The sequence below is a fragment of the Larus michahellis genome, chromosome 1, assembly GCF_964199755.1.
Source record: "Larus michahellis chromosome 1, bLarMic1.1, whole genome shotgun sequence".
Classification (NCBI taxonomy): Eukaryota; Metazoa; Chordata; class Aves; order Charadriiformes; family Laridae; genus Larus; species Larus michahellis.
The window spans coordinates 201,598,921-201,623,618 of NC_133896.1; the positions used below are offsets into that span (position 1 = coordinate 201,598,921).

Genomic DNA, 24,698 nt, shown 5'->3' on the forward strand with positions numbered 1-24,698 from the left:
TTTTCAGTCTTTCAACTTGATCTATTTTTCCTCCTTTCACAACTCCCAAAACATTAATCAGATCAGAAAGAAGTCTTTTGATTCCTTCAGAATCAAAAGGCCAAGCAAAAATACTAGACATTTTTTTTTGTAAATTATTTCTAATTTTTGCATGCCTTATCAACATTTTAAGAAGTAGCTAATTTCTGGTATAAGAAATCCCATGTCTTTCATGTAAAATGCTTTTAAATTAATTAAAACCAAAAGTGAACCTCCCCTCTCTGAAATTCAGTCACCATTACAGCTAAGTTTCCTTAAGTACTGTAATGTGGAAAAAAATTTAAATCTCACAATTATTTACTTTCCTGATATCCCAAACATGTACGTTACTCTGTCTTGGTAGAAAATAAAAATATTTTCAAGAACACGAAGAGCTTAGAAAAACGGATGTAGAAGTGGTTTGATGATGACACGGGTGAGACACACATCTAGGTGAGTGTCTCGTCCACAAGGCTACTGGCTAGACCTCGTGGAGCTCTCACAACTACTACAGATTTTAGAAGTAAGCCTTTCAGAAGAGAGAAAAGAGCAGTCTGTACAGCCATTGTTTTCATTTAACAGTGAAAGGCCGAGATCCAATAACGGTGTCAAGACCGTTTAAGTATTTACATAAAGGACTGCAAGTCCACCAGGAGAATGGAAGATACATAATGTACCGCAGCCAATATCAGATCAGAAGTTATTGCAGGTTGCTGTGAGGTTTCTCTCTCTCTTCCCTGGACTTAAAAATCTTTTCCACATGAAACAGAAGCCAGAATAGATTAAATTCTGTTAGAGTCCTTTTTCTTTAATCACACATTTAACAAAATGTTTATAATTAAGCTAGGTATAAACTAAATGACTCGAATTATAAGTAATTTAAACTCTTAGTTAAGGCTTTCAACTAATACAAATAGACAAAGCAGAAGGAGACTGCTTAATCTGCTTTTTTTGTGCTGTACTGTATGACAGAAGACAGGAGTTTGCTATGGACTGAGGGTATCCCTGTTCAATTGTTCATGAGGTGATGAGAGGTCGTCTTTGATTTATTGTGTAACAGTTTTCCCAGAAACAGAATAACAGAATCACAAAACATGAGTGTTGGAAGAGACCTGTGGAGATCATCTAGTCCTATTCCCTGCTCAAAACAGGGTTAACTTTGACATCAGAATTGTTGGAAAAAAAGTTGCAACCATACATTATCAGGAATTTATTTTCTTCAATAGCCTTAGTGTCTCTGAATAGTCCTGCTAAACTTTGACTGTCCAGAGTCTCTATGGCAGCCTTACATGCAATTTAAAAAACATATTTATGGGTTTTCTTCAAGTTCTTAAATACTGCTTGGACTCTTCTACTGTCACTGCATTTAGCCTATTGGAATTTTGTCCTTTTTACCCCGTTTGACACAACTAATATGTTTTTATGAATACCTTCCTGCTTCTAACAACTTCTCTTGGCCTGCTTTTTAGCTATACTGGTTTAGCCATGTCTTTTAAATATGTATTTACCCTGAGCATGTGATAGGATATTTTGAAATAGTCACATGCAAAAAAATTTTTTCTTTTCACAGGCTGCTTTCTTTTTATATAATGCCCTTTTCTAAGTTAAGAGCAATGACTAAAATTCTTCAATTCTTGTTACTCCACCAAAGATATTTACTCTTAACATCAACATGGCCGATGTTACAAAACACTCCTTGACAACAACATGAAAAAGACCTTGTACACTGCTCAGAATAAAGTCAGGAAATTACTCTGCTTCCTGAAAAACTGCTCCTAAAACCAGTCATTTATGTGATCTAAAAATATGGTCTGAATGTTGGACCTAATTATGCCATTTATACCAAAAAAGGTAAACAAAAAAAATGCATTTTCCTCTCAGTGTTTCTCATCCACTACAGCAAGGCACAGTCATCGTAATCACCCTGGTCACGTCATTGGGACTATAGTCTTTAATATAAGCTATAATATTTATACTATTAATAATATTATTATGTTTAGATTGCACATTTCAGTCAATGAACATGTCGATGTAACTGCTGAGTTGTTGATACGACTGCTTTATCAATCTGTCTTTACAGTAAACGTCTGCTAACACATGGCACCACTTGCATGTCCTACTCTGTCTTTCCCAAAGGTTTTAAACTTGGTGTTACCCACTGACTGTCTTCCTTCTGTTACTTTTTCAACATGATTATGGAGGTTCATTTGGTTCCTAGCTTCCTTAAAGCTAAGCATTTTAATTTTCCTATCTTATTTTGAGGTTATAGAAACATGCATAAATTTCCTTTATTTCCCAGAATTCTACCCCCAATTTAACTGAGACTTTGTTTGTTCATCATCTCCTTCTGCCAGGTTCTATTATATCCTGTAGCTGGGGATGTATATTTTTTATCACTTCCCTCTTCATGAGTTCCAATTGTGCTCCTCTGCACCATTCAGCTTTCCGTCAACCTTAAGCTTAAAAAGTTCTAGTCTTTTTAAAATGTCAGGTGCCTGGTTCTATTTCTGTTAGAATGAAGATGTCATTCCTATTATTGGTTCTCTCTAGTTCAAAAATATTCCCAGCTCCTAATGAATTTGAGCCCCTTTCCTTACTCATAGGTTCTTTCCACATGGTCTTGCATGTGGTAGTAAAAATATTTCAAAGATTGCTACCATGGATATCCTGGTCTTCAGCTACCCATGCCCCATCCCTGAGGTGTTCAAGGTCAGGCTGGACGGGGCTTTGAGTGACCTGGTCTAGCGAGAGATGTCCCTGGGGGCTGGAACGAGATGAGCTTTAAGGTCCCTTCCCGCCCAAACCAGTCTACGATTCTATGATATCTCAGTCTAAGCTTTGCCTTCAGAACCTCTCTGCTAGTTTTCTAGACTAGTTTTCTTAGTGGTTCCCTCAATTTCAAGGTTGCAGACTTGCACACTTTCCTGGGTCTAGCTGACTGAATCAGCGACTTTCCACAAAATCCTGCTGCCTTCCTTCACCTATCAATCAGCCAAATTGATAAAGTTTCCCAAATACCGATACTAGGTGTAAATTATCACTAATGTTAGTCAACTTAAATCCAAGTTACTTTCTGAACAGCAGGTGCAACTACTTCCGAATACAGCTTCCTCTGCCTTGCATATAGTGCTGGAGGTACTGGTGCTATAACTGCATTCAGAGTCCAGAATTGTGCTGCTTTCTTCCATCTTTGTTAAAATTCTAGATATATGACTGCTGCAGATCTGAAATCCAGCTGCAGTAGCTGAATTTGGTAAGAAAGGAGGGAAAAAAGATAAATTAGCCAGCTGTGTATGGAGCAGACTTTAAAACGCGGTTCTGTTGCAGTCATAGAGTGATATTTTATTCCCGTTCACTTGACTAAGATTCTATGCTTAATGAGAAGTTCTGCTTCCAGCCATAAAAATATATTACATTACCTGGACCTGCAGAAAGTTTCATTCTACTTAAATGTTACTAACATATATATAGACGAGAAAATGGTGATTTCCAGTTTAGTATACCAACTCAAATTTTCTTCAACATGACCTTCACTCTCCTAAAATTGTCTTTCCTTCTCCCTCCTTCAACATCAGGACTGTACTAATGAAGTTTGTTCTCTATCCCAAGACGTTGCTTAGTTTATCTACTAAAAGTTGCCAAAGTTGCCTTTTTGCGGGGATGCAACTCATTTCTTTGAACACTGACCGTAGTAGCTGCGTATCTAGGAAATTACGAAGTTGGAAAAATGAATAAATCAGACAAGATAATACATGCAGAACTTTACTGACATCCTCCTCTTTCTTCCTCCCCTCCCAATAAGGGACTATTTTAATTTAAGGTGCTTCTATTGTCTTGCAAATTGAGCTGAGATCAGATTAAATCATTCCAGCCCTCAGTAACATTTAAGCATGAAGAAATGCTACAGTGGGGACTCTGGTATCAGTAATACGTGTTAAGCCTTGGAGGACTCCTTGGTATAACTTTCACTTCCTCTTAAATGGAGGAGGAGGAATCCAGGTACCTACGCTTCTTCACTTCCCAGCTACAGAACCCACTGCACACTGTCACCACCTCCCAGTCACGAATTCTCTACCCGTGCAGCTTTCAGAGATTTATGCTCTTTTGCAACTTGTCTGCAACTCCATGATTCCTTTTAATAACATTTTGGGGAAATACTGCTTATAGTTCACCCACATGAAAGAAGGTCAAGCTAGATGTCATCGGTGGAGCAAATTTTAGAAAACTGAAATTAAGAATTCTTGTCTTAAAGTATTTGCTCAGGATGGAAGAAACCCAAGGGACCCTACTGTAGTGTATTGAGACAATGGGAGTCAAATTCAGGATAACAGTCAAGCCCAGATCCTAAAAAGCTCCTTAGCTCAGGATCCAGCAATAGCTCAACTGCAAGTGTGAGCGCCAGTGAACCCGCAAGCTTGGAATTGCTTTCAGATTTTGTAGTCTAGGGTAGTTAAATGCAATGGGTTCAGAAGTCATGCAAACGCTGATGGTGGTGAGCACATGAAAACTGTCAATTCCACTGCTGTAACTTTCATCCTTCACTCCCTGACGTGGTGCATTTTGTCCCCTCCCCTACTCATAATGATGAGCAAGTCAAGAAGGAAAGAATTAAGATTTCTGCTGAAGAAGAAGGATGGCGCGACGCAGCTTGCAGGGTAAGAGGGAAGGGCAACTCCCATTGCTCATGCTGGGAAGGGAAGCCTGAAGCACCGTGAAGGTACGTCCTTAGTCACTACCTGAGGAATTCCTGCTCCACAAATTGAGGCCTGAAAGTTAAACATAGCAACTCACATACAGTTATTCTTTTAGTTGATGCGTTGTACAGATCTGCACCTTAGCAGTGCCTTCCAAGCACCCGAATGAATCATAAGGAGATGATTATCCATTACTTTTTCATTCCTTTTTCTTACGTATGAGGGGAAATACAAATGAAATATGGATGCAGAAAATGCTACAGTTTAAAAAATCTTTCCTGGTAGTGCTAAGAAGCCTATTTTCTATAATTAAAACCTCCAATGTATTCCTGAATGATAAATAATACATCACAGACTCTTAAAACCCCCCACAATAATAAACACCCTTCTTAATTGATAAACAATGTATTTGGATATGGAAGTTACAAAACAAAAGCAATGAAAGAAAACTAAACGGACTGGAAGAATAAGTGAGTAACACCATGGTTAAATCCAACCTTAACGTCAAGAGGAACTGTTTAACTGCCTGCGTTTATACAGACAAGTCTTTAAACGATTAGCTTGAGCCCTGCAGCACCTGCCTTGAGATGGGTGGAAGAAAGGAACAATTTCAGGCAAGGATTGCTGAGAGCTATCTTGTCTTTATGGAAAGGCTACCATAATCTCCCTCTTCCTCTCGTTAAAAGTTAACAAAAATACTGTCCTGGAAAATAAGAACAGTGCGCATCTAGTCTACTGTGTAATGGGCTCACTCACTAAAAAAAACAAAACAAACTTAAAACATGAAGGGATGCTGTGAAGATCTAATAAATTTTTCATCTATACATTTTTAAAATGGTAGTCTTTAGAGGATTATAAATTCCACTGAGAGCTGAATACCATATGCTCTCTTATTCTGATCATTTAATCCTTGCAGGTATCAAAGGGCTTTTCTTCAGGTCAAAGTGGAAGGTTTCCCTTCAGGTTGTCATTTTTTACAAGTAATGTAACTTTACAATGCCATCCAGGTATTATCTGACACTCCAAGAAGAGAAACGCAGAGGAGATGGCTGGCAAATTTACAGAACTTTTACTATAATCTGCCAGAGGTAGTTTTTGTTCAGTTCTTTTATTCAGTGACAGCTAAATGATTCTCTTATTCAGAATAAACATGCACATTACATCGGAAGAAGGTAAGGCCTTTCTATTCAGTCCCTATTATAGTAATTTACTCAAAAAGTCTGGCATTGAATTCTTAAGGTAGTTTGCAAGTAACTTGATGAAAAAAAATCTGAGTAAAACATCAAATTACAGAATTCTGTCTGATTTCAGATCTGCAAAATCCAACAACTGTTTTAGTTACCAGACAAGGCTGTGATAGTTACTGTCTACAGTACATAAATAATGTTCTTATAATACGTGATCTATCCCAGACATCCAATTTCAAATTATTATTAAAGAAAAGTATTAGATCAGGCAACATAAGGATCAGTTGAAATCAGAAGTTAAACATGACAATTAAAAACACATATTCAATCAGACCAAGATTTAGCAACTTCTTGCTGTGTCTCTACCCAAGTCAGTCAATAATGCAAATTAATACCAGTACTAGCAGCTGTCAACACAACTTGATAGAAGAAGCTGATTAATTTCAGTATTTACCAACATTTTTGAAAGCATTCTGAATTTCAATAACTACAGGGATTAAAATTCAAGGAAAATATTTTTCAAATGGTCAACATTCATGGCAGTAAAGGAATAAAAAGGAGAAATAATTCAGCATGAACTAAGGACTAGAACATGCTTCTAATGAAAAGATGCTTCTTAGGATACAGTTTATCATTGCAAAGTCTTGTAAACTGTTAAAGTATTACATAAAAAATAGTGACGCTTTTTATTTATTTATCTGCTTCTTCATACATTAATAATATTTCTAATACCGGAGTTCAAACTGTTCTCTTGTGATCTCTATGGTCTATTACTTCTGCAGTTCCACAGTACTTGATATTGAATTGTTTACTTAATAAGTGAATGCAATTTCTTAAAAGTCAGCTCTTCAAGCATCTAAGTATGGAAGAAACAATTTCAGTATTTTTTCTGTAACAGAACACACTAAACCCAAGAAAACTAGCACTGAAGCAAATGGGAAGCTTGTAGTCTAACAGCTAGCAGTTTCTGAACGACACACAATGAGATATTCTATGCAAAGAACACAAATTAGCTCACAAGTCAGTCCTCCTGTCTCCTAAGAAAACTGACATTCAAAAATAGATGATGTAATTACAAACCTATGGAGAAAAGGAGAGAGGAACTGATCCCAGTCCGCTGATCCCTGGCTGATGCCAACCATGATGATAGCATGTACACAGGCTGGAAGGCTGGGGTTTTGTAAATATTCAAATCTGACATTTAACATTGTCATTGCTTTGTTATAATTAATAAGTGACAGTATTGTTGTGGCTTCTCTGTTTTAGAGAATAAGGGAGTCTAATAGCATGGATGCCAGACACTCTGTTCCTTTGGACTCTCCCGTAGGCACATTTAAATTAGCAGTACAGATCTAGTTCTTCATTTTTTGTTTGATGGTTTGTTGGTTTTTTTAAAGTACTTGACTTTGCTACCTTCAGAGTGCTCTAAAGTCTTTCAGCTTGTGTTTTATGTGTCTTCCTAGCTAGACTCCCTCCTGAGCATTGGGTGGAAGTGTCTTATTTTTTGTCCATCTGTCCCAGAAATGGCATCAGCTCTTCCCACATAAAACTATCCATATCACTGTTGTCTTCCCCTTCTTCATGCCGTAAAGTCTCAATTTCTTACTTATTTTAGCCAGACCTAGTCTCCTTTCCTATCAATCAGCTGCATTTCTCCCAGGTTTTGTCAAATCTCTTTCTCCTTCGCTACTTTCTTACACTTTTAACATCTTTCTTTCACCCCTTATACAATCTCAGTCTTCCTTCTCATCTCTTCTTCGCCACTTTCCCTCCGCTCCAATTTTCTGACTCCTTCCCTCAACATATTTATCCAGCTATTTCATATTTTGACTTATATCTTAAAATATCTCCTCTCCTTTAACCTTCACATTTATTGGTAGCTCCAGTCTCTTTGTCACATCTGTGCCTAGCATTTCTTCCAAATCCAACACTTTTGGCTGACCAGGCTCAGTCCCAGTCTCTCTGGAGAACTGACCCCCTTGTATTTATCTTCTTCTTCCCGCTCCTTCTTTGGTTTTTGTTCCCTCTGCTTTAACATCAATTCTTCCTCCACCTCCTTTGCAGAGACCAGCAGAGCTGTAGGCAAACACCTCACTGAGAGCAGAGATTCTTATGAGAGTCAAGATCCCAGCTCCCATTTCCTGTTTCCAGACTCAAACCTATTGCAGGGAAAATTGTACCTCATCTCTATACTCCTGACAGGATTATAACTAGTCAGTCAGCACTGACGGCACATTAATCCAGTCTGGAGAAAGGTTGCAACAAACTAAAGTATACGCAGAAACTTAAAAGACTGGCTGAAACGTTTCCTTCAGGGATGCCAAACTAACTGTGATTTTTAGGGTTAAAAAATTAGTTGTGTTTGGGCAGATTATTACAGAGTCATAAAATGCATACATAACCATCCTTGATTTGCTGACCCAGGCCATTTTTTACATTAAGAATTTTCCTACCCTAGGTCTAGATTAGTAAACTAAGCGGGGCTGAGGCGTGCACTGGGAACATCCGTGCTGTTTCGCTGACAGCGAGGACCCTGGAAGAGCTCAGCCTACACCCGCCGGCACTCGCCCAGCCACAGCCACCGCCGCGTTATGGTCTGGGGATAGCACTGGGGAGGGTTCGCAAAAGGCCACTCCGTTTTGCTGGGGATGAAAATTAGTTATATACATCCAAGCTGTGTCGTGCCATTTGCCGAGCAGTTAAATGTCTTACTCAAGAAAGAGAAAGAGAAAGAGAAAGAGAAAGAGAAAGAGAAAGAGAAAGAGAACAAAAAAAAGGAAAAGAATAAAAGGAAAAGAAAAAAGGCAAAAGGAAAAGAGAAGAAAGATTCATCCCTGTTCAAGTGAACGTTCTCCTCGTTTTCCACTTAAGCAAACTATTTCTCCTCCACCGGTTTGTGTTAACAAGAGCTTGTGATACCACTTAAGTAGTCTTAATTAAATATATTGAACAGAATAGTAACGAGTTCTAAAATAGTAAGCAACAATCATTTTCCTACATAGATTAAATTTAATGGACATTTCACTACCTTTTTTTTTTTTGAGGAGATTACCAGAATTATAAAATCCCTGTGTGGTGAACAAGAATACCATCTGTTACACAGTTTCAAAACTACTTCTCAGAAAAATGTTCTCACTTTTATAAAAGGGACTAATTCCTCATTTGAAATATAAATAAGTTTTACCAACTTGTGACAGTCCAGAGGAAGTGAACTGTTTTGCATCATGTGGTAGCTCCATCGAGCTATATAATACAACTACAATTTATATTTTAACTTAAATTTGCCTCTAGGCACAGGGGATGTCATTCTAACTGACAAAAATTCTGGGATGTGCTCTGATATTTAGAGGTTCATTTTTCTTTCCTCCCTGCTACAGCCTTTTCAACAACTGCTCCAAATTGTAAATTATTTGAAAATTCTACCAAAGGTAAAACATACTTGTGCTCTTTAAAGATGTATTTCTGTTTTGTATTAGAAATTGGAAGCCTGGGAAACAATCTGATGTTTCAGACATTCAATGAAATTCAAATTCTTCCTCTTGATACCGTATTTTTACACCACAACCTGTTGTACCTGCAAAAGCAATACCTTCAGACCTGGAAGAGAGTGCCAGACAGAAAAATAAGGACGTGTGAGTCTGCCGTTCATTTCCAGACTGCTCTACAGAACTATTCCTGTATTATCAAGTACACGTTAACATCTCTACTGTTCCCCAGAGAAAATCTCTTTCACTTGGATTTACAATCACATTGCATTGGCAAGTCCAGACAACTACAGCACTTGTGAGAAAAGTACAGAAAATAAGTACCTTTAAGACATTGCCTTTGTTCTTTAAGTAAAACTGTTTCATATTGCATTACAATGGACTAGGAAAATGTCCACAATACCTTCAGAAGTCTAAGCTTATGGAACATTATCCTCCTATTCCAGGGCTGTAACTTAAACCATTCTTCCCCAATTACTTGCAAACAGCTGCTGGTCTCTGTTTGCCTACTTTACATTTTACTTATTCTTAAGAGACTCTTTCTTTAAAATCCCTTTATAACCATTTATAAACAGACTGAAGGTCACATTTTGGCTTAAACTGACATTATTGGTCTTTTATTTGTTCAAAATATCAAGATAGGGATAATCTGCCTGGGGATATTCAACTCACACTGACGATGCTGAAATTCTTTCTGTTTGCATACAAAAATTAACAGGAATTGCATAATATTTGAATATTTATTTGTGTTCCTCATCACTATTCTACTCCGTACTCTGTCTCTTGGAAGAATGGACAGTGGGAATATATCATTTAAGCAAAGCCAGAATCATGCAGTTAGCAATACCTAAATATATTGAAAGCTCTTAGGGCAGAAACTCAAGCTCAAGCCACGTCTGATGCTATCTTGCTTCTTTTACCAGAAAGGCACACAAAGAATTTTTTTCCTTCTGAACATGAGTGAATACTATCTGGTCCTGGTGTCAGAACAATTATTAATTTTATTGATTTGTCCCAAAATATCTTCTACTGATATTTTCATTTGGGACATTTCTTCAGAGTCATCCTCCAGAAAGCAGGGGCACATACAGGAATTTCCCAGACCTCCTCAATGAGGAACACTGATGTTAACTCCTTTAGGATTTTCTTTTTGATATCTCTGTTCAGGCACATAAAATATAAACCTTCGGTGCATATCAAGTACCCAAATGTAAATTATTAATATACACAAATAAATACAAGTCAAAAGAAAAAACCACAAAGGAACTGAATGCATACTGTGGACCGCATGAACACACCTCCCAATGCTCCTGTAAAGCATCAGGTCAGCTACCTGCAGTATCAATCACCAAAAATATTATTCCTAGAATTTGATAGTTTTTACCATCAATGATAACTGAATGTTAGAACGGATCTAACCCTGCACACCTCCTGCTGAAGAAGCTGTTCACACCTACCTTCAGTGGACATTTTGCTAAAATGCTTGTAGTAAAAAAATAATATATCACCGTTAAGACAGTGATTCAGGTGTGGCTAGGTACACAGAGAGTCATTTAGGAAGTACTGCAAAGCAGAGTTTCTGTCTCTGTGGTGCCTGATAAACCAATATTAATTTAACACCTACTGAAGCTGACTCGTGATACCCCAGAGTGATCCAACACAGGAATTCTTAGATGTTACAAACGGCCACAAGACTTGAAGGACTGGTCCTCGCTACCTCTGATCATGAAGCAGTTCAGATGTTGTATCTGAACAGACAGTACACCTTTTATGACCACAGCAATAATATTCTGAAACAAACTCAGAATTTGTGTTGGCAGGTAAGTGTTTCATCTAGGAGGAACGCCGGGAAACACCAAACTAGGAAGCCCAGTTTATGCTTACCACTTATAGCAGCAGCAAAGATGAAACCGAAATTAGTGACAGGGTGCAAAGGGAATAAAAAGAGAACGGGTGTGTTTGCTGTTCCTTTCAGTTGCACCTAAAAGTCCTTTAAAAAGAGCAAAGAAACAGTGGAAGCTCCATTAATGATTTGTACTACAAACAGAAGAGGTAATGAGGCTTAGTTATATACAGATTTGCACCTTTTGTTCTTCAAGTATCCACATCAATGCAGTAACCTCAACACCTTTGCTCTCTCCAAGCCCTTTATAAAAATTTCCTGGGCAAAAGATCCCAGGACTAGCTAGCTTGAATTGTGTGTTCTGACCCAGTAGATACTATTCACGTGCCAACAGAATGTACCAGGACAAAGTTTTCCTTTAATGACGGCATTACCTCACAAGAAACTTTCATGATATTTGAAAAAACTTCATGACTCTGAAGACCTCTGTGCCTCCATTTTATCATACTCAAATTCAGCTGCAAAGTCACAAAAGATGGGGCAATTCCACAGTAACTCTACAGTAAGTAGAATTTCATCAGTTTAATTTATTAAAAAACCCCAACCCCACAACCCAGAAAGAAATATTGATAGGTAATATTAATAGGGTAATATTTTACATAGCTTTTACAAACAGGTTTTATTTTAAAACACATACTTTTCCTACAAGAACAGAACATGTGATAAATAATAAAACAAATCATGTATTAAAAAATATTAGGAAACCTAATAACCGATGTAATTAAAAAATTTCAGAAATATTTTTTTCAATTTTGTTTCAGTTGCTTTCTGTTACTCTGTCCTGTTCAGTCAGTGGACCCCATTTGATAACAAATTGACCTACACAAATAATCAAAGTACATTTTTTGTGTTTATTATCTTATATGTGAGGTTAAAACCATAAAAGGGACTACACTGGAGCAGACCAAAGGCCATTTAGCTCAATAGCCTCTCTCTGATGATACACCTAAACGATGATACTGATGAAAGAACAGAAGCCTTCTTACAGATCTCCATCATATTTTTCTCTCTGCCACTGGTCTTTTCTTTTCTAGGTTGTGTTGTTCTCCTTGTACGAAAGCAGTGCTACTCCTTCGGTTGTACTTACTACCTTCTTCTTAACTTACTCAGTTCAGAGCTGGAGGAGGAATAAAACCAGCACACGGGATTCAAAAGGCAGGTAGATTATGGAGCTGTACAATATAGCCACCACCATTTCCCCATGAATTCCAAATGTTTCATTTTCTGGCAACTAGTGGGAACTGAAAACTGGTGTTCTCAATCCATCATAACCCCAGGATCTCACTATGAAGTTGTAATAGTTCAGATACCATCACTTTGCATTTGAAGGCCTTGTTCCCCCCATGTGCAAAACTTCACATCTACCTAGGCTGATTTTTATCTGCCATTTTCTTTTCTAATCATTCAGTCTTGAAATGCCCTTCAGCAAAGTAAAAAAAAGATGGAAAGTGGCAACATGCATAGGTAACTGGCAGGTGATAGCCATTGGAGACTTCCTTTAGCAGGAGACAGAGGCACCCATCCACTGACCTGATTTTGGTGTCTTGGGAGTTCTGCTGCTTGCTGAGTGAGCAGATATAGGAGCTGCGTCCAGCTCTGGAGCCCCCAACATAACAAGGACATGGACCTGGTGGAGCAGGTCCAGCAGAGGGCCACAAAAATGATGAGGGCTGGAGCACCTCTCCTGTGAAGACAGGCTGAGAGAGTTGGGGTTGTTCAGCCTGGAGAAGAGAAGGCTCCGCGGAGACCTTATAGCGGCCTTCCAGTACCTAAAGGGGTCCTATAGGAGGGATGAGGAGGGACTTTTTATGAGAGTGTAGTGATAGGACGAGGTGTAACAGTTTTAAACTGAAAGAAGGGAAATTTAGACAAGATATTAGGAAGAAATTTTTCACTATGAGGGTGGTGAGACCCTGGAACAGGTTGCCCAGAGTAATTGTAGATGCTCCATCTCTGGAAGTGTTCAAGACTAGGTTGGATGGGCCTTTGAGCAACCTGGTCTAGTGCAAGATGTCCCTGCCCATGGCACGACCTTTAAGGTCCCTTCCAACCTGACCCATTCTATGATACTGCAGAGGCTTCTGAGGCTTATCCAGCCCCTGCTGCTCATCACATGGGCAACAATGATACTGCTAAGGGTGAACAGATTGACTATGGAGAACTGGGGGAGGGATAAAGGATGTAAGAGCCAGCTAGTTTTCTCCTCAGTCCTTCCAGTGAAAGTGAAAGGTTCATATATACAGGAGGGGACATACCCTGCATGTTAACACCTTACCACGTAGCTGGTGTCAGAGGCAGAGTTTTGGCTTTTATGACCACAGGACCCTCTTTAAGGAGTGAGAACTAGTGAGAAGAGATGGAATCCCTCTCACCGCTTGGGCAAGAGCACCCTTGCTAACAGTGAGGAAGGCTTTAAACTAGGTACACCAGGAGAGGGTTCCTGTAGCCTTAAGAGAAGTGAATGTATGGCAGGGCAGCAAAGAAGCATCCTGGGGACAGCATGATGGAGATGGTTCTTTCCCATTCTTTATAAAAGCAGCATGAGCAGGGCCTATCTCCAGTGTCTGTACATGAACGAACACAGCATGGGAAACAAACAAGAGCAATTAGAAGTTCATGCACAGCTGCAGAGCAATGATCCCACTGGAATTACAGAAATACATTTGGATAGCCCACATGACTGGAGTGCTGCAACGGATGGACACAAGCGCTCAGGGAAGAACGGCTGGAAGGCAAAGAGGAAGAGGGTTGCGCTGCATGCAAAGGGCTGAGTCAAACGCAGTTTTGCATTGAAACGGAAAATGAGACATTGAGGAGCTTATGGGAAAGATCAAAGGACAGATCAAAGGACAAGTGATGTTCTGCTAGGAGTCAGCTACAGACTCGCTGATCAAGTACAGTAGGAGGATGGACTAGATGATTTCCAGAGTTTTCTTCCAATCTAAATTAATCTCAGATTCTGCAGTCTTCAGAGATGGCCTTTTATCACTATTCACTTATTTTATTCTTGAGTTCTTTAGAGGTCTTTCGTGAATACCTTCTGATTTTAAAATATTACTATACATTTTATCTACAAGTCCCCTATAGATAAGCTTGTTCTATCATCCTTTTAATCTAGAATAGATCCTTTGATGAGTACCCCATACAGCGGTGTTCTAGCACAGAAAGTGTGCCGGTTTCTCCCACATTTAAGATTGAAATGCAAATAATTCATTTTGCATACTTCTTACATCCTTCACTTCTCTGACTGTTCTTTTTACAGTCTGATCATCCATTTACCATACAAACGACCTGGCAGGTTTTGGTGGTTCTCACGTTTGAAAGAAATATTCCTTAAAATATTTTTGCCCACTTGTATTGTTTTTAGATTTAACCTGACAAAGTTCATGATCTTCTCTATTTTGTTCATTGTACACTCTAGATAAAAATAATAAAGTCATACTAATTTGAATTGAAATTATATTCCTTCATAAAAAGAGAAATAAAAACAATGTCACAATTTTAACCTGGGTGATTAAATAGAATTCTGGCTACTTTAGAGTGGTTTGTATGTCTCTGGGTATGATGGACATTAAGAGAAGTTGTTTATTTGAGTACTTGACAAAATGGATACATCCATGCTGATTGTATTGCGATTTAAATTGCTGCACTCAATTACTTTTTTTTTTTTTAATGGATTGCTTGAATCCTCTCAATTACTTTCGACTCCTTTATCATCAATGTGCAGTATCTTAAGAAAAGAAACCCCATGAAGTTTTACTTTAACTTTAGATAGTAAAGTTAAACTTTGCAGACAGGATCTGGTAGTTTGTTGCTTTGAGTTGCAGTGAAGATAAGGTTTCTGTATACAAAATTTCATTTCTTAAGGACCATTAAATGTAACTAAGAATTGGTTTTGTGGCCTTCAATTTTCCTTCACTGGAGACAACACCAGGAAGCTCAAAAGACTGGTAGGCATAAACTTTTAAAAAACTTTTTTGTCATTTGTCATCCTTTTGCTGGTTATTTATATACTTAGGGGAAGGATGACAGATGTGCCAGAACTGCAATGTAACTCGGGGGGAGGAATGGGGAAATAATCTTCATTTGGGTTGTTTAACACACTGAAAGGCTTGAAGTTCTTTACAAATGTCAGGGAAATGAAAGCAATCCCTCTGATGGAGACAAATCATGAGAGAACCTCTGCTACCATCCTCTTGTGTGCGTGCCTACCAGCCAAAGAATAATTGTAGATACCTTTAAAAGACACTTTTAAAAAAAGCTATTACATCTTTTTCTATTTAAAAATACTTTATTTTAAAAAAGATACCTTTTTATTTTCTGTATGCGTGATAGTGGACCCTTTCCATCATACAACAATGACTACGCGCAAGGCCAAAATATGTCTTACAGAAATACTGCTCCTAATGCAGGTCCTGCTTGGACAGAGCTTTTAGCAAAAGTCCTTTAACACAATCCTCAATGCTGTTCTCAGAAAAAGTGTTTCATGTCCTCAGTGCTGGGAAGGGGTACTCTCCCTGAGAGCAAAAAAGAAACAGCTCTATTTAAGTACATAAAGACGTATGCATCGGCATAACCTTTTCTCTTTTTCCTGTTCTTGCTGCTGCTTTTACGAAAGTGCTACTTCCAGGCAGCACGCTGTTATCTCTTTAGAGGCACACTTCAGTTCACACAGTACAGCACAATTACAAAACACATAACTCCTTTCTGTGGCGCTTTCCTATGTTGGCTGAGGACCTTGAAAAGCTGTTTATTTAGCCTTGCTAAATGATTTCACACAGTAAATGGAGTTACACTGCTAATCTGTGAAGCTTTTTTTGAATAGTATAGTGAAAATACACCAAAGAAACACGGAATGGAACTAGATGCAGAAGCTAGAGATGAAAATTAATCCTCATGTCTTCCCTCCCTAATTCAAGTGATTGATCACGGATATGTTTTAAAAAATGTGAAAGAAGAACAATTTGACCTTGTATCTATAAAGTCACAATTGTGCCCATTTTGAAAAGTCACATGAAACTGAACTAAAAATACAAAATTCACTTTCCTTTACAGTACCAAGGGAAGCAAAATGCTTTCCTATGTACACTGTGTCTCGTTATATATTTTAAATCTCTGCCCTTTTCTGATTAATTTTAAATGTCAATGAACACAAACTCATGTGCTTCTATTGCATTGTAGTCCTGGTCATAAGAGCTTTGTTACTCATTTTTACTTTAGCAGGGGAAAACCAGATTAATTTAAATGGGTATTAGACACATAAGGAAATCATCAAAAGCCATGGACTACAGAAGCCTTTTTTGGTGATGTTGACTTCAACTGTTTAGGCAGCAACCGGCTCTAAGATTCTTCAGCAACCGTGACAAAGCAATAATGCAATGCAAGAAACACAGATGAAGAAGATAGCAAAATGTATAAATACAGGTTTTGATCAGTATGCCACTTCTTGGATTAAATAGGAAAGACACAGCCGATCTTTCAATTAGCTGTAAAAACAAAGGAAGCATAAACAAAACCCAGAAGTACATGTTAAGTATGTATGCATCGCAAAATAAACCAAGAGCAAAATCTCTTATGACATAATATATCCTTGTATCTCAAAGTAGAATTATTCATAAAATTAGTTAGTCCAAAATGGAAATGAGCATTAATTAATAAAATTAACTTTCAATTATAGCTGATTTACTGATGTGAAGTGTGAATCGCAACACTATCAGTTCAACAGATGTTTAACTAAAAGCAAAATTAATAAAAAATACAAATCTAAATGTAAAAAAGCAAGTACTCTTCACAGATCTTGAAAATTGTTACTAACAGAATTTCAATTAAATATACAATTCAAAAAGAATGTGGGGTATTGGAATAAACACAAACAGTGGTACGTAGCTTACAAACTGTTTCTTCTCTGTTATGAAAATACATTAGTAAAGTCTTATACAACTTCATGTGTATAAGAACTGCATTTCTGTTTGAAAGCATTATCTTCACACATGCATGGAACATAATTATTGAATGACTCATGAAATCATGGTCAATGAATATACTATTTCATAATACAGTTTTGTATTTAAGCAGTTTTCAGAAGCCTGCTTCAGTGCTTTCATTAAAATGGAAAATACTACTGTAACACAACAGAACTAAAAGTAGAATGTTACAAGGAAGAAAAGTTTTGTGGGTAAAATAAATATCTTTTATTATACCAAACAGTAGGACTGAAAAAGTAGACAAATTTTTTGGCATATAGGCCCTTCATCACATCTTTTTGAGACTAGAAAAACAGCCTGAAAAGTAGCATGAGCAGCATAGGACTACCGTCTCCTATCCTGGTCTTGCTGCCCATCCTACAGAAAGTTCGGCTCCATCTCCATAAAACTCTATACTACATCCCTCCACACTGCATAAAACTTAGCTCTGGGCACTTAGCTCTGGGCAAACTTTCACCTCTTTGGCCCTCAAATACGACCGTCTTTTTGTGGAACCAGAATATTTGCTAGAAGCCTTGGGGTGTAATATGAAGGTACAAAGCTTATCAGGATACTATTACAGGCATGTGGAAGGAACCAAACCTGATGCAGCCTCGTCGGCCTCACCCATGCTGACTTTTGGGAGTGTTCACCATACCCTCTCTCTCGTTTGGCACTCAGGCCAAACCTCAATTAACCTCTTCCTCCTCCACATACTGAAATCTATCTTATCATTTCCTTATCCCTACCATGAAAACTTTCACTCCAGCAAACAATAACTACCACCTTTTCTGCCAGTCTCCCAAATATCCTCCTATGACTTCTCAGCTCACAGGGAATGCTGATATTAAAATAATACTCACTGTTACTTTTTTGGCTTTAAACTCTGAATCCATCCATTTCCTTCCTTGTATTTCCAAGTAAAATTCAAGTCAATATTCCGTCAACTCTTACTGATTTATAGGATATTTATGCAGGGACTTGAGAATACTGCTAGCTACCAACCTCCCATGACATCTTATGTGGTAAACTGTGATGCCTCCTCATACCAAAACCAGACATGAAATCTGAAACATTGCACATTAGATCAGCTAGTAAGACAACCAGGGGAGTAAACAAGACCAGTAGTAAATAATAATAACAATAAATGGAATATTCATGAAAATCTTTCTGAACAAATTCTGAGAATCCCAGAAAAAATGAGGCTGCAGTGGACCTCTGCAGACCTTCTATTCCAGTTCAAAGCTGGGCTGGAACAGAGCTTCGGACACAGCCTCGCTAATGCAGCCTGGTCTGCAGTTAGGGTCCATTGCCATTGCTGCGCTCTGCTGACTCAGTTTCATTCCACCGCATTTATTTTTTAGAACCACTTCCACTTTATTCTGCGTTCAGCAGTCTCCAGTCACTAGAACATATTTTTTAGTTACTTCTTATTTCAATCTCCTTTTCCTCAAACCTGAGGAAATTGGGTGCAGTGGAACTTTGCAGAGCCGCCTCCTTCCATCAGCCCCCGTCGCCGACAGAGGCCGAAGGCTTCTCAGAGCCAGGTCTAACAGCTCTGACATTCAAAGTAGGACCTCCGTGAAACTTGAACGTGAAGCAGAGGCTGATGTACGCTACACAGACAGCCTCTTCTGAAAGCCGCTAGTATCCATAACTAATAAGCCAATGATGCAAAAAAGTCTTTCTAAAATTTATTATCTACATCTTGGCACTACTGGAAAAAGCTGAGGCGAAGACACGGTACTAAGACTTCTGCTCCTCAGAGCACTGAGCACACAGCAAATAAATAAGGAAAAACTGAAGAGTTTTAACAGGCATTACTGCAAGAGGATTCCACGTCTACATTCCATTACTGAAAATACACATACATATGTGATTCTTACAGACAACCCTCAGGATATACATACGCACACACACAGATCAACATCTTTTAGTGAAAACCATGTGTTTTATGGCTAATACCAGCAATATCCAACACTTAGCACATACCATACTCCATTTTTAAAAATATCAATGTACTTTAGTTTATTTTCCTCTTCACATTCTTATACAGAAGTAGTACTTTGTCCACCACAGAAACACCACCAACCACAGCATGAAATGCAGCAGCTGTTTAACAGCTTCTGGCAGATATACAGAAAGGTTTCATGAGAAGACAGGCCCAGGTAGCCAAAGTTAAAGATGAATTAAATAGTGAGAATATCATTACCCAAGCTGAAAATTTGACCAGGATATTAAATTAACCTGTCATCCAAACTGCCATGACGTTTTTAGCCTGGTTTAATAAATAAAAAAGGAACCACCTCTATGTCACTAAATCGTCTGTCTCCCATTCATTTCCCTCCCTCCTACAATAGCTTTTAAGCTCAAAAGCTTGGCCAATTTCAACCAAATTCAACAGACAAGTGGAGGTCTCAGAAATACTACATTCCTACAAACTTTCTGAAAATAAGACAGAAGAGAGAAGAAGAAACTCCATTTATGTCTCCACTGAGAGAGTGCAATGGGCCAGAAGACCTTATTAGATATCAGAAAACCTGTATGAGAGAAAGACCCTGTAAATGGCTCTGTTATGGAAAACCGCCAGCCACTGCTCGTTAAACATCTAAGACAATCAGCTTTGAAAAATAAGTCCAAAAGAAATCTGGCTTACTGAATTCCAAGTCATGAAAATAATTAAAAACTGTTAAGAGGTCAGGACTTGGGATTTGTATCTCATGTAAAAGGCATTACTTTTTTCACAGGAAGGAGTAACTCTCACAAGGCTATTCAAGCGAGGATCTTCGTACACCCAACTTTTCTGTGCCTTCTGACAGAGGCTTGGGTTCGTGTGATACGCTACATCCATTTCTTTAACTATTCCTCCAAAACTCTTTTCCCTTAGCTTAAAACATACATTCTTGCACGAGTATTCTCAACACTAAGTATAGTCACACATCTGCATAATTACAAACCTATACCGTAAGGATGAATATTGTATCTTCATATTGTTACCAAAGCCTTACGACTGTGAACAAGAACTAAAATATAACCTGCTTTTAACCACCGAGTTTTCAACCAGGAGAAGTTGCACATTATTAGCAAAAGTGTAAAGGTTTAGAAAAAGATATTTTAAATGGTTCCCTCTAATGCTGGGCTTAATTTAGATCCCTGTATTTTTAATTTAACTCCACACAGTAGTTTTCTTACACTTTGGTGGTATTCTAGGACCATTTGTTCTTCATTACATAATGGAAAAAGAGGTCTATATCTAATATATGAATATCACGTTTGTTTAGAAGATAAAGGGACATTCATCTCAGCCAAAGTGGCATCAGTTGTGACTATGCATCACAACCAAAACTTCCAAAATCTTAACTGATTGCAAACTTTCAGAACTCTATAGCACAAAGTTACTGTAGTTCACTCACACGGATTACTGATTTGGATGTGGCTACACAGGCAGAATTCATCTCACCAAACACAGGCAACACCAGCCATACTTACCCCGACCCCCTCCACAGACAATGCAGAGAGGCCGACACTTCTAGGACACGATTCATCTCCTCCTCAAGTAAGATGCGATTTAAGATAGGTATGGTCAAACCACCCATATTGCTATAAAAGGAGCCTAGCTGATTGGTGTTGATGCAGTCAAATCGCATTCCTACACTTTGGCAATACCCTCTTCTAGGAACATATGTGCTCATTCTAATGCGTGATAAAATATGCGGTGCGAGCACCTGTTGGTGGAGATCACCAACTAGGTGGAGACCAAGTATCATCCAATAAATCATTTGATAATGAATCACTGACCCCTCATACCTGGTTAGTAATTTTCTTTCAGTCACTGAAATTATCCAAGAGAAAATGTATTTGAATTCAAGGAGATTACAAACTTGTAAAAGGAGTTCTGTATACAAACAGCTGGACGCTCCTTATTAATTCCAGTACACTTCACAGAAATTAGAACTGATTTTGGTAACAGTTCCTCAGATGGAAGGTTATTATCACTGTTATTATCATCATTGTCAAGTCAAAAAGAAGTGTTCAGCAGAAGCACGGATCAATTCTTTGCTAAATTTAACTTTCGGTATGTGATAAATAAACTGAGGAACGTGATAAATAAACTGAGAAAAATTAAGAACTACAAACATCACAGGTTCACTGCTGCAAAGTAGATATCTAAGTACAGTAATGATACTGTAAAAGATTTAAAAAGTACTAAAAGTTAGCTTCTTAATATTACACAAGTGCAAGTTTAAACTATGCAACCTAATACTGCATTTAATTGTAAAAAAAAGGATAATTAAACTATCAGAATCTAAAATAATAATTGTATATAAAAATGAACACTTAAATTTGGGTCCTAAAATAAATCACATAAGCATTAACATGATCCTTAAATGAGGGCAGTATCAGCCTGAAACGTTGCACAGAAAATCAGACCGGGGAGAAGCTCAATACATGCATGTAACAAACAAAAACCAACTCAATTATTAATATGCTATTATTTTAATACAGACGTAAAAAGAAATCTTAAAAATTGCTACTTACCTTAGAGATCTGAAACAATTTGGACTTCTGAATAAACTACAATCTGTCTCTTCTCAAGAGCTAATTGTCTAACTTTTCCACTACTTTCAAATCTGGAGTGGAAGATATTTTAGGCCTGGCCAAATATCACTGGAAGAAAATTTGTTCACATGTTTGGCTGTGTTTTGCATTCCATCCTGTTGCTTTGGCATACAGACACAGCTAATTATAATCTGTGACATAAGCGGCTAATTCTACTGCTCAAATAGTTGTATACTGACTCCAGAAATGAACTGCCCCACCGTAAGGCATAACCAATCATACTAAAATGGCCCAACCTGTCACATAATGCCAACTGCTTTATTAAAATCTGAGAATATGCAGCACTTCATAGAATCTGCACGTGAAAACCTAGTCAGCTGCTAACAGCACACACTGCAAAATTAGAACCAAAAAAGACTTCTGCTTTCTTTTCTGAATCCGTATGTAACATCCAACTGAATTTTAATACTCATTTTTCTGAAAACTTTTAATTTTAATGCTAATATTATTCTCACTATAATCTACACTGGCTGGTACATAAAGTCTCTTTAAAAAAAGGAAATACATATATTATAACGTACCTAAAACAGTACATACGAATTTTGTACAATAACTACAGTAACAATTACCGACCTTTCCAAAAAAGTTAAGCCATTCTTGGTAATTAAGAAAGACGCATATAAATACCAAGAGCAATTAAAAACAAAGTTGCATCTATTACATTAGGATATTATAGGAATTTTGAGAGATCTTTTTTCAGTGCTATTTAAGCTTTGAGTTCTCTAATGCAGAAACAAGAATTCCAGCCTGGCACTACTTACATTAAACTGACTACAAACACTGACCAAAAGACTTTCTGTTCATCCTACGATATTTTAGAATCTGTGCTGGTAGCTGTCTGCATTTTAAAAAAGCATTAAAACATACATTTCTAAGATTTATAGAATAAAGTTTTGTGCTATGTGAAGCATTGCAATCATCATCCATATGTTTGGACAATTTCATTTCCCAAAGCACAACGTTTCCTTTTTTCTAGCCATGCACTCACACTGTTATCACGCTCTAGAAGATGAAGCTCCTATCAGACGTTCAACAGCTGCAGATCATAAATTTAGGTCTGACACAAATCCAACTGGCTTACAAGATACTTTTTTCCCTTTATGAATTCTGTGGCCATTAATCCTTTATCAGACTCTGTTTACATATACAAATGGAGAAGTTCTTTTCTACATAAAGGAATTAATTCACTGGTATCTGACAAAAATGACAAATATTTTTCATAATAAAATATTTATCAATATCTTTAAAACAGCCATTATAGTTAATCTCATGGATTTATGAAAGATAAACTGGGAGGAAAGCATTTGTATATTCTGTTAACATCAAAGCTCTTCTCGAATTGAAATTCCCTGCAAGTATTAGAGGAAGAAAACTATAAATGCCAGACAGTTTGGAAGGGTTCATTATTCAGTCATTATTTAGACGATTGGGTATTCATGTCTAGGGATTTCCTGCAAAATCTTTTGTCCATTCTTGGAGAAAAGCTGAGGATCAGCTAAAACTGGATAGAAGATCCCCCAAAAGCAACATTTTAACGGCATTTTGATATGTTTCCTTTTGGCATATTTTTATTTATTTGATTTATCAATTTATAAAAAAAGATTGACTAACATAGCGCCCAGCTATAGAAAGAGGTTAGACTGTATCACCCAGTAGCTTTCTTTATGGACAGACCTTTTGTGTTATTTTCTACATATGATTACTCTTTGGCTAGATTCATTATGTCTTTCGTCTGCTCTTCTACCTAACATCTGCAAAGTAGAAATTCTAAAAATGAAAAGAACAAATACCTCAGTTAGTATCTTCTGAAGTTCTCATGAAGCAGGACTGAAGCAAGAGCAACTGTTAATGAGTTCTGTATCATCTGAAGGCAGCTGTCTTCCTATTTAAATGCAAAGAATAGAAAGAGAAAGGAAAAATTTTCATGAGTATGGGGAAAGAGGACATATTCCTGAACTGCCCTCCTGACTACTTTAACTGACAACTTCTTACAAGTGATGGACCAAAATCCACTGAGCTTAAAATTGTGGAACTCAAATGATACACTGTACACCCAAAACGTGTTTGGACTGCAAATGTTCATGACAGCACAGTTTACAGTAATGAGAGATAAATATTCATCAAAAATCTATGTGAAAAATAATAAAAATATTTCTGTTTAAAATTCCATCTAGCATTAGAATGCATTAGTATAACGAACAATTACTTCAGTTATGAGTTTTCATTGTATTTGTACAAAAACATTTATCTCAGTCAAGTAATTATCTTCACAGTTCAAGAATGCTGATGCCCCACACCTCACCAAAAACTGTCAACCTCCTTTTCAATTGGATTTTGATAGTCCATGACTGAAAACTGAGTCATGGAAAGGTAACTAAGCAAACATATTCATCTTCCACGTTGTCAGAGTCCACTCATACCAGCAGCTGACTAAATAGAAGTACTTGCAAACTTACGCCACGACAAAACAATGGCAAAAGATACAAGAATTGTGGTTTGAATATTCTGCCACTAAAAGATGTCACTTTTTTTAGAGCAAAAATTAGAATTTTGGCAAAAATCTACAAGATTTCAAGAACATCTGCTTATCCCTCAAAGTACAAGGCAACACAATGGCAGAGAAGACAATGACTATCATGTATCAGTTTAACTAATTAATCTAACTAAAACAGACATAGAAACCATCTGGTCCTATCTGTATCAACTTCTCCAACTTATTAGATACTTTGCAAGTCTGTGGTATGTTTAAAGAGTTTGATAAGGGTTTGATAAGGGTTTGTTAAGCAAAGGGCACGTAGGGCAAAAGAAGAATATTCTAGCCCAGAGTT

General features: G+C 37.5%; 1 protein-coding gene across 8 annotated transcripts in view; it reads right to left on the reverse strand.

Moving 5' to 3' along the window:
• Positions 1–24,698, reverse strand: part of SGCG (sarcoglycan gamma) — a 142,854-nt gene that overhangs the window by 77,843 nt on the left and 40,313 nt on the right. For 2 of the 8 annotated variants that reach the window (XM_074569272.1, XM_074569291.1), the window contains exon 2: positions 23,661–23,752. The gene's annotated coding sequence lies outside the window, so the exon portion shown is untranslated. Of the gene's footprint in view, positions 1–11,268; positions 11,375–20,739; positions 20,855–21,789; positions 22,109–23,660; positions 23,753–24,698 lie in introns of those variants that run through there. The other 6 variants (XM_074569282.1, XM_074569302.1, XM_074569262.1 and 3 more) reach the window with 6 other exon arrangements.